The sequence below is a fragment of the Diadema antillarum genome, unplaced genomic scaffold (genome assembly GCF_040938485.1).
Source record: "Diadema antillarum isolate AM-2024a unplaced genomic scaffold, OU_Dant_1.0 seq00001207_RagTag, whole genome shotgun sequence".
In the NCBI taxonomy this organism is placed as follows: Eukaryota; Metazoa; Echinodermata; class Echinoidea; order Diadematoida; family Diadematidae; genus Diadema; species Diadema antillarum.
Window position 1 is genome coordinate 963,303 of NW_027272000.1, and position 15,125 is coordinate 978,427.

Sequence of the window (15,125 nt, forward strand, 5' to 3'; positions counted from 1 at the left end):
CTTGAAGTTTCTGGCACAGTTGGGGAAAATCTCTGACAGAAGGGCCGAGATTGCTGCAGCAATCTTCCATTTCCTCTTGTCCTCCTTTAAACCTCTTGTACCACTCAAAAACGTGTGCATGACAACATCTCATCTCCGTACACTCACTGCAGCAGTCTTAGCGTTTCTGAAAGAGTTTCCCCCAACCATACCAGAAACTCCAAGTTTGTTGGTTGCTCTGACCTGAAACAGAGGATGTGGATATAAAACTTCGTAGGAAAAAAAAAAATCTGATGGCTGCTGAGAGCTAAGATCACAGTTAAATACTCCAGATAAATTACTTTGAAGGTGAAACCTCTTATTTTAAAGTTTGGGTTTGAAATAAATCTTTTATGGCACAAGTCCTGGAACTTTTCTGACACACCTTGTACATGCGTATGCGGAAATGAATCTGGGGAATGTGCGTTGTGATATCGAGTGTCTCCCTGTAATTTCAGTCTACCTGCTTGTCTGTCTGTCTGTATTAATCTGTTTACCTGTCATTCTGTCTGTCTGTCTATCCATTTTATTCTCCATATCGCATATAAATGTAAACATTCAGTTGCGAGCGGTTGGGTCAGTATGCTACATTGTACATGCAAATCTAATGCACCCACGTGCAGCATGCGGAGGTTAGGTGGGGTCACACTTCTTGGGTTCACTTGTGCACTTCTGGTAATGCAATGTTACAGTGCAGCAGACACCGGGTAGAGCGTATGTGTGGTAATCACATCTAGATCTTTTTTTTTTAACCCCCTTTTTTTTAATCATGAATAAAGATCATAGTCACTTCGCAACAGAAATGCATTTTCAACATTACAGTTGATATGTCTTTTCTCAACACAACAGTTGCTAAGAAAATCTTCAAATTATATGCGATAGTGAGAATTACAAGTGATGTGTATTCGTCTGTGGAACGTTTGGTATGCTATTATGTCTGATGCATCTTTTATCGCATACATCTTAGATTGATCCTTAAACATTTCATTGCAGCTGGACACATTAAGCAGTAAGCCCTCAACTTGTGATTGTGAGTACACATTGGACACAAAGCAAAATTCATGTCCCACCCCACCCCCATTCAAGGACAAGTCCGCATTCATGTACATGTGGATTTAGTGAATGCAGCAGTATTAGTGGAACACATTAGTGAAAGTTTGGGGGAAATTGGACTATCAGTTCAAAAGTTATGCATTTTTAAAGTATCTGCACAGTCACTGCTGGATGAGAAGACTACTACAGTGTATGATGCCACATGCGTACAACACTACAAAGAAAATATAAAGAGAATTTCTCAAAATTTTACTCTGAAAAAAATGCACATTTCCTCGACTCATCACTGACGTATGTTCAGGGGAACGTTACTCTCCCTTGCCTTCTGAAAGAGAGAAGTCAAGTGTTCTTTTATTATGCAAGAAAAGTGAAAATACTGTATGTTGAATTTTCTTCATATTTTCTTTATATCGTTGTACACATGTGACATTGCAAGCTGTAGTAGTCTTCTCATCCAGTAGTGACTGAGCAGAAACTTTAAAAATTAATTACTTTTAAATGGATTGTCCGATTTTCCTCAAATTCTTGCTGATGTGTTCTATTAATATTGCTGCTTTCATTCAATCCACATGTCTATGAAGGTGAACTTGTCCTTTAATATACTGCGTGAGAGTGATGGTCAAAGACAAGTGGTTTGTCCCTACTGACAAATACATTGGAACCTTGTCATTAAGAGTGATTATTTGTGTGTGGGTGTGTCAGTCTGTCTGTCTGTCTGTCTGTCTTTTTCCTTCAGCTATTTCCCAGTCTGAGACATCAAATACAATCATGTACAGTTGACCAACCCTGCAAAGATCAGTGCCATCCCCATGTTCACGTTTGTGTGCTGTGCCTCAAGAGACCTAACACTTTCAAACATTTAGAGAATTGGTGAATATGAATGACAAAAATTATGCTCCACAACAGGATAGGACAGGCAAGTTTTAAAAATGTGTTATTTATGAGAACCAGATATTTTTGTTTTATATACTCGCTTCAAGCTAAAACCAAAAAAAAAAAAAAAAAAACGTCACCAGATATCAACTTTTAGGCAAGAGTAGATTTTACAGAGCAGACTTTAAAGGACAAGTTCACCTTCATAGACATAAGGATTGAGAGAATGTAGCAATATTAGTAGAACACATCATTGAAAGTTTGAGGAAAATCGGACAATCCGTTCGAAAGTTATGAATTTTGAAGTTTTTGTGCAGTAACCGCTGGATGAGAAGACTACTGCAGTGTGTGAATAACTTAGATGTCACATGCGTACAACAATATAGGAAAATATAAAGAGAATTTCAAAAAATTTCATCTTATGAAAAAAGTTCACATTCCCCCGACTCGTTACCGACAAATGTTATGGGTAATATTATTCCCCCTGCCTTTAGAAAGAGCCAAGTCAAGTGCTCTTTTATTATGTGGAAAAAGTGAAAATATGTTGAATTTTCTTTATATTTTCTTTATACTGTTGTACGCATATGACTCACAAACTGTAGTAGTCTCCTCATCCAGCGGTTCCAACACAAAAATTTTAAAAATTCATAACTTTTGCATCGATTGTCCAATTTTCCTCAAACTTTCACTGATGTGTTCTACTAATATTGTTGCATTTTCTCAATCCTTATGTTTATGAAGGTGAACTTGTCCTTTAATCTAAAAAATTATGTATAACTCAGTTTAAATGGACTCTCCTAACCTATCCGAATATTTGAAAGAAAGCACACACTCTGGAAACTGAGGAAAGAGGCTCTGAAGTACAGGGTCTATTCAAAAGCTTAATCTTTACCAAGCTGTGCTAGCTGCTGTGATGAAAGGGACAAAAAAAAAAACAGGATGTAAACCACTGGAGCAACAACAATGAAGGGATTATTTGACTGAGGTGAAATTGAGCATGCTTTATCAACACATTCTGTCCATGGTTAATACCACCTTTCAAGGCAGTAGTATCATCCTTTCTAAAGTTATTAGAGTTGAAAGTAAAAGAGTGTGTACAGGATTCTGTAAGAAGTAAAAAGGGGGTTCTTTAAGACACACCTAATCACACTACTGTGCAAAAAAAAAAAAAGTGTTCAAGAGATCCTGCTAAAAACACAATTTCCTGTGCATTTTATGATTCCATACATGGTTGGCATAATATAGAAGAGGACTTGCTCTTTCAGAAAATAAGAAAATTTAAAATTGGCTAGGTTGACCCATTTCACTTATCTGAATCCTGACATAAAATCAATGCATGCGACTCCTTGTTGGTTTTGTGATGCAAGAACACAAATAGCTCTTTATACATTTATGTCAGATTATAGCGTCAAGTCATGTAAAGTCAAGTATTTTTTTTTAAATTTGATTTCATCAATCTTTCCGCACTTTTTATTTGCACCTCTCCTTGCCTGTATAAGTGTGTACCGGGTACCACTTATCTTTTGTAAGAAGGGATGGTGAAAAGTAATTACCTTCATAAGGATGTATCTTCCTTAGAGAGCGACTGGTCATTATGCAGTGAGACATGAATCATGTGTCTTCATATCTGTGGTGCAGTTTTAATTTGTCACATAGGCCCTACTTCAAATACTTTTGAGTGGCGACAGCAAACATGAAATCAAAGGGAATAAGACTGTTGTGGCTCGATCTCTTGAACCTCCTTGGTTAGAGACCCTCTTTGTGCTAAGAGTCTTACCAAAGATCCTTTCCAAATTTCAGCCATGTAGGGAATGTGAAAAAAAAAAAAGTTACCGGCACCAAACTGTGTTTTTGTATGCCAGGTTAATTGTCATAGCAAAACAAAACAAAACAAAACTTAGATGTAGAGTCATATATACAGACTCTGTCCCTCTCTCTCTAAATATAAATATATATGCAGGTTCATCCGTATTTATTTTATACGGATGAACCTGCAGTCAACCGTGTGAACTTGTTTCATTACTTCTGTCTAAAGCTCTTCCTTTAAGGATATCGAGCACTTTTCATAGTAGGATACAATCACCAAGCGTGTGTGTATATATGTATATATATATATATATATATATATATATATATATATATATATACATATATATATACATATGTACACTTTATGCATATTACCCCAAAGTCTGCTGTTAATAAAAGAAATTTAGGGAAAATTTCTGAGAAGGTATTGTTTCAACTAGTGTTTTGATGTAGGTCATCATTCTTTTTTTTTTTCAGTAAAAAGAACACCATTTTTGACCAGTCTAAGCCAACCAGGTTGGAATACTTATGTCACTTGCAACAGATTGACAAATTGCCCTACATCGACGTACAGTACAGTAATTCAGATCTTGTGAAGGTTAGGCCTATATAGATTATTTGATGAAGAAATATGCTGTAACAAGTGTTTGCATATTTTCCCCAGCCTCTGTAATTAGTAGCATTATATTAGGTGGGGAAACGCAAGCCAGTGTCAAGTTATTTTGAAAATTATTATAAGAAAATACCCTAAATTTGTATGTGTAAAACAGGAGAGAAATGATGCATCTTGAATGCTTTAGTTGCATCATGGAGCATAATTATATATCTAAATTCAGATTCCTTTGTATCTTTATACTTTTGTGATCCCCATTCTTATGTTCACTTTTATTGTGTTTAGATACATTTTAATAGGAATCCCTTTCCGTTTTTGTTTTTATTTCATCAAAGATCTGTGATCTACCCGGCGTTCAGACGATCCCCCTCTTCGCGGGGAGCGCGTAGAGAGATTGTATCTTTTTTACGATCGACCGTCCACACGTCCCCCGCTGAAAGGGGGACAAATCACGGCTGATGTGTCATAGGTCACCGTACGTGGCGCTGTAGGGCGCGCGGTTCCAATTTTAGACGCGCCAAATTCGGTCGGCTATCGAGCTCGCCTAGCTTACATGCACGTTATTTGTTGTGTTTACGGCAGTTTTATTATGCATGATACGAAAATGATGGAAACCGTGTTCTTCGCCAATTTCATTGGATTTCTTGGGGTCATGCTGGCACAAATGGGTCGCATGTTTCAACGAAGATGGTACGCACATTTACAGTTTCGAAGGCAACGTGTACAGCGACTGATTGCCTATTTGCGCCGTCGACGGGCCCAGCATGTTGGGCGAACATACGCCCTAGCCGCCGCTGCTGTATTTGCAGTAATCAGCGAGCAAAGATACCGCAGTGCACCTCGTCGATTTTGGAGCAGATCACGATCGAGAGGAGTGTGGAAAAAGCTTAAAAATTCCTTTGGTAATGATGACTGGAAGGAACACTTCCGAATGAAAAAATCAACATTCACATGGTTGTGCAGGAGGCTACGTCGTCATATTGAAAGGCAAAATACAGTTATGCGGAAATGCATCCCAGTGGACATCCGAGTAGCTGTTACTCTTTGGCGACTGGCTACAAATGTGGAATATCGAACTCTCGGACTCCTTTTCGGGATAGGCAAATCTACAGCATGTGAAATTGTCAAGGAGACAACAGAAATGATTGTGGAATACCTGAAAGACAGAGTTATAAAGTTTCCAACAGGGGATGCACTGGATGACACAATTCAGGGGTTTGAATCGAGATGGGGTTTCCCCCAAGTGGCCGGAGCCATAGACGGCTCCCACATACCAATCCTTGCACCAAAAGAATATGCAGTTGATTATTATAATAGGAAAGGTTATCACAGTATACAGCTACAAGCTGTTGCAGATTATAGATACAGGTAAGTACCTAGATCTAATTCAACTAACTGTGTTAGACTCGACTAGTCTAGATCAGAGTTCACTGGACATTTTTAGGGTGAAATTTAAAATGTAAAATTGTAAAAAAAAAAAAAATGTTTTGTACTGGTTAACGTTAGTGGTTTGCCTTGGAATTTCTATACCTAATTAAAAATTGGGGGAAAATAATTCTTTGACTTACACACTGACCCGGGGGGACAACCACATTGCTGTACACACGCACGACCACATAATTACATATTCTTCAAACCACCCCTAGTTCTAGACCTAAACAAGTTTTGTCCGTTGATGGAAATTATACCCTAATTCAAGAATTTTTGAGTGCTTCTTTAAAAATGTTACCCCCAAAACGAGGAGTTCCATGCTTCCTATGATTAAAATTTTGGCCCCCTAAACGAGGATTTTCTCCTCTTCTCTAAAAAATTTGGCCCCCTAAATACGGTAACTACCCCCGGTGCCAACAAGTGATGGGGAAAAAAGTACCCTAAGCACGGAAATGTAACGGTTAAGACTACAAATACATACCCTTTTTCAGATTTTTTTTTTTGGGGGCGTTTTTGACATCCTAAACGCGTCAAGCGTCCGAGTCGGAAAAAACTTCTCTTTCCACGCATTTTTTTTTTTTTTGGTCGCGTGTGTGTACAGCAAAGTGGTTGAGTCCCCCCCCCCCCCCCCCCCCCCCCCCCGGGGCGCACTGACATAAAACTGATTTACAATGTAATAAATGGAAATCTGAAATAAACACTGAATTATCACAATTCACGATAGATATGTCCACAGTGTCCAATACACAATTCTAGATAATAGATTAAAATATAAATCAAAAAGTTCAAGCCATGTTGTAAACATACCTTCACCCCTCATAGACAAAACTAGTTCTTTTTCTCTTTCTTCTCTGTCTTTGCAGGAATTGTCATTTATTAATTCATATTTCATTTCATCTGTACCCTCATTTTTACAGATTTATAAAATAGTAATTATGATTTCCAAATATGTGTTTACTGATTATAGATTTACAGATGTGTATGTTGGATGGGCTGGCAGCGTGCATGATGCCCGAGTATTTAGCCATTCAGCTATCTATCAACGAGGCCAGGCTGGAACTCTTTTTCCTCCTGTAAGTACAACTACATGCATGTCTGAATGTAACTTGTCAGACTCTTACACAAGTATTTTTCATTTAAAGTCAATGATTATTATTTTGCTTGATCGCTTTATTTCTAGAACTACGTCTAATATGTATTCAAATCGATAAATAAACCTGTGAATTCAAATTAGTTTTATAAATGCTAGAGAAAATGTAGCATTTTTTTTATTTCTTGAATTTTTAATTTTTTCTTATTTTTTTTATTTATTTTTTTGCTGCTTCAAGAAACAATCATTTCATAAGGCAGTTTTGTGGGGTTCAATTTTTGCTTACAGTATCATGTAATATACTGCATGCAGAGCTATATGTATCTCAGATCTAAAGAAAATGGAAACTTTGCCAGTGCCTTAGAAACAGATTTTACCAGGCACTTGCTTAAATGACATGTATTTGTGAAAGCTGTACACATTAGAAATATTCAGTGTACACAATTATTAATACAACCGTATTTCAGAAATAATTTAATTTTGTTGTGAAACATTTGAGGATGATTAACATAAAAACTTGACTGTTGATTTCCTAAGCTAATGCACATCAATTTTTAAATTTTTGTTTAAGAAGATTGTTAAATGTAGTAAAATAAAAATTACTTTATCATGGTATTATATAACTTTCTTAATTTTTCAAAAACTGTTTTTTCTCCAAATAACAGAGAACCCGTCGTATCAACAGAGTTGATGTACCAGTTCTTCTTTTAGGGGACCCAGCATATCCTCTCCTTCCATGGCTCTTGAAGACCTTTTCGCACCAAGGAGTACTTACTGAAGAGCAGAGAACATTTAACTACAGGCACTGTCGAGCAAGAATGGTGATTGAATGTGCCTTTGGCCGCCTCAAGGGTCGCTGGCGTTGTCTCATGAAAAGGAATGATTCAAACATTGACAATATTCCTACTTTGGTGCTTGCGTGTTGCATATTGCACAACGTTTGCGAGGAGAGAAATGAGGAATACAACCCAGCCTGGAACAACCTTGACTGTGAACAACCACAAATGGTACAGAACAACATGGGAGGACTTCAACACCATGAAGCTATGGAAATTAGAAATGCTTTGGTAGAATACTTTGCAGCCGGCCATTAGCTTAAGGATGATCTATTGAGCACACAGGACACAAGCAAAACTTTCTCGATTAGGATGTGATAGATTTTTTCTTTTGTCTCAGTATAACATAAAAAGGATACATAATTTCCATTTGACAGTTTAGCAAAAAACAAAAATAAATGAATAAAAAAGCACCTCAGAGGAAAACTTGATTTGACTTGCAAAAAGTGGGATTCTTTGCTATGCAGAGCAGCAGACAAGCGAGCCACATAATCCAAGATTGCTGTATCAATGGTGGGCATTGTACGGCCAGGAATTTTAAATGCAAAGGTGGAAATTGTATCTTTTCATATGGCTTATTTATCCACGTAGTAAATGTATTTGAGCAAGATACACTCCGTGATCTGTAAAACTTGTGTACTAAATGCATATGCAAAATTCTATGTTCTGAATGAAATCATGCTTTTTGCGACATTTATGAGCATGAAAATGATGTATACATAACCTATGGAAATCATATGTTTGGACAGATTTAATCTGACCGGTTACATCATCAGAACATTGTCCATTTCTTCCTAAAAAGTCTGAAGCTGTACTATTGACAATAGAAATTAGTCTTCAGATACATTCTATTATCCTTTCATTGGGTTCGACAGGATTTGGCATAGTTCAGACCGGTAAAATCCCTTTCAATTTCAATTAGTAATTCTAATGCAGAAATATTTCTGAATGGAAATATTTAAAGGAATGGATCAGCACTTGCTCAAATTCAAAAATAACTTCTAAATATCATATTACTAGGTTATAATATTCACTGATATAAAATGTCTGCTTTTACAAGCATTTGGTGACTTTATTTTAATAACTAATTATATTCACATTGAAAAATAGTGATTTAAATTGTGTAATTGATTATTTTGTAATGATTCATCCAGGCTGAAATATCATTTCATAAAAAACAGGACTGAAGGTTCTAAACTGCCTTTATATGATTGGTACATGTATTGTAGATTCGAAGCCATTCTTCGATTAAAGTCACCAAAGAACAACCAAATGCATTCATAACATGTAAATAACGGGTCAATTTCAAATTCGAGGAAAAGAATGCGGGCAGCGGTCTTTTACTCAAACTTTCCTTTTTGATAATTCTGTTGTCTCATGACTGATTTTTCTCTAACCAACTCTATAGATACTTTAATATGGTTATTATGCATTATTTTTCTGAGTTTTCCCTTAAAACTATGAAATAATTCTATAACTAGGGCGCCCTCTCATCCACTACTGAACCTTCCCTTTAATATATCGTGACAGTATGGCATCCACTTGCAATTTATTGCTTTTTGATGTTTGTATTACAGTTTTAAGTCTTAGCACAGCTACTTTAAGAGAAATTTGAACTTAGTATTACAGGGATCTCAAAATTTTGTCAATGAGATATGCAGGGCCGGCGCAGCGTTTTCAAAAGTGTGGGGGCCCACTTCCGGATTGTATGAGCTAACAAGCAGAAAAAAAAAAAAAAAAAAAGGGTTCTCGGCTCATCTGTCCCCGTCCACTTCCGGGTTTCTTCGGCTAACAAGCAAAGAAAAAAAAGGTCCTCAGCTCATCTGTCCCCATCCACTTCCGGGTTTTTTCAGCTAACAAGTAAAAAAAAAAAAAAAGGTCCTCGGCTCATCTGTCCCCGATTGTTCACAGATGAAGGAACCAGAGCGACTGGTTCCTTAATCTCTCAGACCTATTGTGTTTGAAAACTTTCATATGCATTATTCCACTAAATAATGACCCCTTTTTTCTGAATGTTGGAGCTGAAATGTGTCCCTTCCACATATCAAAAATAATTTGGGGGTAAAGATACACTTTAAACTCCTTTTCGAATTTGTTCCACTTATGCACATTATTTTTTTTCTTTTTTCTCATTTGAAAAATAGGCTTACATAATATGTGTTTATGTTTAAAATAAAATGGTGCTTTTTGAGCATTTTATTTGCGGAGACATTTGACTTGCCATAACTGAATACATCTCAATTATAATAAAATAGTATCAAAAGCATGTCTAACATTGTCACTGTGCTTAGTATGTATTGCTTACTGATGTGATGGTGCTCGTTTTTAACCACATCCAAACACACAGATGCATGCATTAAACCAGGGATTGATTCATTTAATGTAGTTGTAGAAAATTAAAAATTGGGAGTACAGTGGACTCTTGCTATAACAAGGTTCTTTGGACCATGAAAATATGCTTGTTACAATGAAACCTTGTTAAATCAGGGTTACGAAAACAATGCAGTACATAGGAAAATTACAATTTTGGATCACAAAAATTACCCTGTTATAATGAAACCTCATTATATCAGTACTCATTATAACAAGAGTCCACTTTATAAAATGATGCTTGGGGGTGGGGAGGGTCAATAATTTTGTGAAAATTATAATGCCTGTGTCAAGCCACACATAGACATCCATGTGCTGTACAATCAGATTCATCAAGCAGTTTCTTCATCAGTTTAACACTTCAAAAATCTGCAAGACAGATACAGTCAGATTCACCACAATTTTTTTAAAAAACCGAACAGTTTAATACTTCAAAAACTGCAAGACAAACCAGAATGCATGATAACATGTAGTACAGAAAGACGTTTGGCATACCATTGCATTTTCAGCAATTTGTAATGTTACAAAGGTATATAAAATGTGCAAACAATAGAAGAGTGCATCTAAGTTGGCAAGAACAAACAAATCACAAGTAAAAAACCTTGCAGATTTCGCTTTCCATCAAGGTGAATGGCTGAGTTGCTAACAGTCATACAAGAGAAGTGCAGCTATAGTATAATAACTGCATTTTATTTTTGCATTGTAAGAGCGACACCATGAATGTAAAAAAATATATATTGTTGTGCAAAACACTTACATGTTTTCCTTCAAAACACTCCTGTAACTTAACAACAGAAATCATTTTTGACTGCATTGTGACCCAAGATGACATCACAGTTGAATATAGCACCAAGTTAGTACCGTGTATGTAGCTAGGTAACTGGCCGATTTCAACCAAAGATACACACATAGTCATACTGGCAGATACCACACGTGCAGTCTCCTGTCCACCTCCCATCATGTCTGAGTAACTTTACATTGCAATATCTTAAGGGGTAATTACAGAATAATATGACATAATGTATTAACACACAAGAACAACAATGATAAGGTCTTTCAGAATAATTCTCAATCTTCTATATTATGAAAGTAGATGCAAATACATGTATGCAATACACTAATACAGAACTATGTACAGTGGAAACTTGTTATAACGATGTACTTGGGACCAGGACTTTTTGTTTGTTATATCAGATTGTTTGTTATATCAGGAAATAAACAGTATAAAACAAAGCGAATTGATTTCATTGGGACTGAAGAAACAGTTTGTTATATCAGGGATTTTTTTGGTTATATCAGATACCTTTATATCAAGTTTCCACTGTAGTACATACTCCCATGAGAAACATTCACAAAGCTGTTGTATAGCATACAGAGAAGCTACACAAAACTACAAAAAACTGCTTCACAACATCTTTCAACATCTTGGTAATGAAAATCCCAGTGCAAAAAAGAACTGCGATTTGGGAGACAAACAATGAAAGAACATGCAAATTTAACTATTTACAAAACGTTGGGCTTAAAATAAAATTTGCCTTTCGGCAGCTTAAATAGATTTTTTTTTTTTTTTTTTTTTTTTTGGGGGGGGGGGGGGGGGGTTGACCCAAATTTGAATTGGATCCAAATCTCATGATAATTGGGTGTATTAGTGATGAATTCCAAATAACATGTATAAGAGAAATCAAGCTGCTTACTTTAGTTCTGAGATCTGAATACAGTAAGTTTGTAATTGATTTATTTACCTTGGTTTCCAAAGTAGATGAATGACCAGAATTTTACAAATGCCATATGATTGACAACATTTCATTTGACACAATTCCAAGAATAGCCCCAAGTGTGTTCCAAGTTGCCAATGTGTATTGAACAGAAGAATTTTAAATTGAACTATGACAGAGGCACTTCTTTTTTTTTTTTTTTTTTTTTTTTTACTTTTCTTTAATATTTTAGCCATTTGTTACCTAATTTTCAGTACGACAATTATTTGGCTAATTAAGAATGTATATGCAGCATATTTAACTTAAATAAGACTTAAAAATACGGGGAAACCCCATTATAACAAGCTCGGAAAGAGCGAGGTATGTCTTCATTAACATGTTGTTTTATGCAAAGAAGTGTCGTTTATGACGAGTTCTGTTATTGCGAGATTTTGCTTATAATGAGGTATTTTTCTCATCCCATGAACAAAGACAAACATCAAAAATTCACTCGGTTATCCGAAAATGAGGAAATAAAAGTTATATCTTGCCAGACCACATTCTAAATTTTGGGAATGCAAAAATTTCCGAATTGTTTCAGAGCGCATCGCAGTTCATAGCGATCGCCAGCCATGCACACATAGCTTCCCAAACCGCAGTACATTCATCTGCAATGTGTGCGCGTGTCAACAGGATAATAGTACTGAACAGTACATTGACCTGTCACACAAACAAAGCCTGCCTCACAAGCAGAGATCTGGACGCAATTTGCAATCAATGATGGAATTTGCTGCTTTATTTCAAGATGTAGTTTTTTTTTTTTTTTTTTAATAACTTTGATGAGTATATAAATGAAAAATACTCAGCCTTCTGTTCATAATTTCGATGCAGAGCAAGTCGAAGAAGCAGTAGACGGGTATTTATAAATAGTTTTAATGTCTAGTCCCATGCGTGTTATACAGTATTTTGTGTGATATACTATATGTACGTTTACGAGGTACCGGTTATAGCAAGGTAAAATTGAATTAATTGATGGTCTCGCCAACCTCGTTATAACGAAGTTTCCCTGTATAAGTGCAACACGAACCCTAAATAAATGAATACATTGCAAAGGAAGAGGCAAATTTTGGCAGGAATGTACACATACATGTAAGCCTGTAACTACATGTTATAAACCAGTATGAAACTATGTGGATCTTTAGATATAACAAATATAATAAATATAATATGTATAGATGGTATACACAGTATTGCAAAAGCAAAGGCAACTTTTGGCAGGAATATACAAATACATGTAGACCTGAAACTACAAACTGGTATTAAAAAAAAAAAAAAATACTAGGTGTCCAAAAAAAGAGGTTTTTACACTTTTGACAGTTTTGATCATTAATAACTCACAAAATGTATTACTAAGTTTGCTCATATTCGCACATCGAAAAGCTGAATAGCGCACATTCTATTTTTATTTTGTTGGGGGGGAGGGATATTTTTTAGTTTCAAGATTAATGTTCATTTATCAATAATTCATAGTTGCATTTCCAATTAGGTATGAAATCTTGGTGTTTTTCTGCACTATGTGCTAAAAGGTACAATTGTAATTCTACAGCAGGTCAATGGCATGTGCATAACAAAAGGAGTTATTTCCTCCGATTCAGATCGTTCCCTTTGAGGCATGACTCCAAGAGATTATCACATTCATTGTGTTTCAATGATCCATTAGTTGGGGCTTAAGCCACTCTAAAATGGAAGGACTGATTTCAAAAGAGGAAATAACTGCTTTTGTTATTTCCTAGGAATTATTTCCTCCGATTCAGATCGTTCCCTTTGAGGCATGACTCCAAGAGATTATCACATTCATTGTGTTTCAATGATCCATTAGTTGGGGCTTACAGTGTATGCCACTCTAAAATGGAAGGACTGATTTCAAAAGAGGAAATAACCCCTTTTGTTATGCGAATATCATTGATCTGAAAATAACACCAAAGTTTGATACTTACGGCTGTAATTTGTAATTCAACAATGAATTATGAATAAATCAACGGTAGTTTTGCAACCAAACAATATCCGACAGAATTGTACACTCTTCACCTTTCCGAAGTGCGAATTTTATCCAAATTAGTAACAGACTTTTTGGGGTTTTTTTAACACCTAGTATGTGCACCATTAAGTCATTACAAAAATTATAAATGATATATATTGCATCAAAAAAGGCACATTTTGCCAGGATTGTAAAATTATAAATGATATATATTGCATCAGAAAAGGCACATTTTGGCAGGATTGTGTACTAGTATACTGTACTAAATTCACCCATTATTTCCCGCAAAAAATGGAATAAACACATGTACATCATGAACACTACAACTATCTTTTTAAAGTAAAAAATAACACTTATTTTGTAAATTCCAAGGTGCATGCAGGAATTGTCAGAGACTTCAGCGAGGATGAAAATCCTCTTCTGCTGGTGTGCGTCTGGTTGTGTGCTGTGGCTCCATTTGTGGCTGTGTGTGTTGTGGCTGCGTGTTTTGTGGCTGCATGTGTTGTGGTAACACATTCTTCATTACATACAGGACAGGTCTGAACTCATGGGCTGCCATCTGTCGCTGGGTTTGTTGTGGGCGTGCAAATGATGTAGATGGGACGTGCTGTGGAGGTGTGCGTACATTTAGTCTGGCGGCAGGTCGAAGTGGAGGTTCATGTGGATAGGTAGGTTGTGACAAGAATGTAGGCCTTTGTTGTTGCAACATCGCTCCTGAAAAGCTTTGGAACATATGCAGGAAAGCTTGCATTGTGGAATTGAATTCTCTCTGTTCTCGAAGGCTTTCCTGGAACCATCTCTCATCCCATTCTCGCTGCTCTTGCAGAACCGCCCTCACTTCTTCTCGGTATGCATTTTCTGCCGTCTGTAGCATGGGCTGAAAGGCATTAGAGACAGCTTCAGCGGTATTAAGAATTTTAAGAATTAAGAAAAATTTGAATCCACAGTATACAACATGTATGCACGTTTATGACAGAAATCACAAGAAGTTTTCACTAATAAATATGCTCAATTTCTTGTTTTAACAATTTGGTTTAGAGTTTAAACCTCAAAGTTATCACTACCGTGCCACATTTAATTGAGCTTTACTCTTGAATCTTCTATTCCACTATTAACTCTCACAATACTGCCCACATGATTTCTACTTTCTTGTAATCGTTGTTTAGTGTTGTTACTAGACATGAATGAGCAATCATTGTTCTTGTATGTAACTCGATTAACAGGTAAGTTTTACTGGTAATGCATTTACATTTACATTTACTTTTCACTGAAAATGTAATCCAACAATAGATATAATACA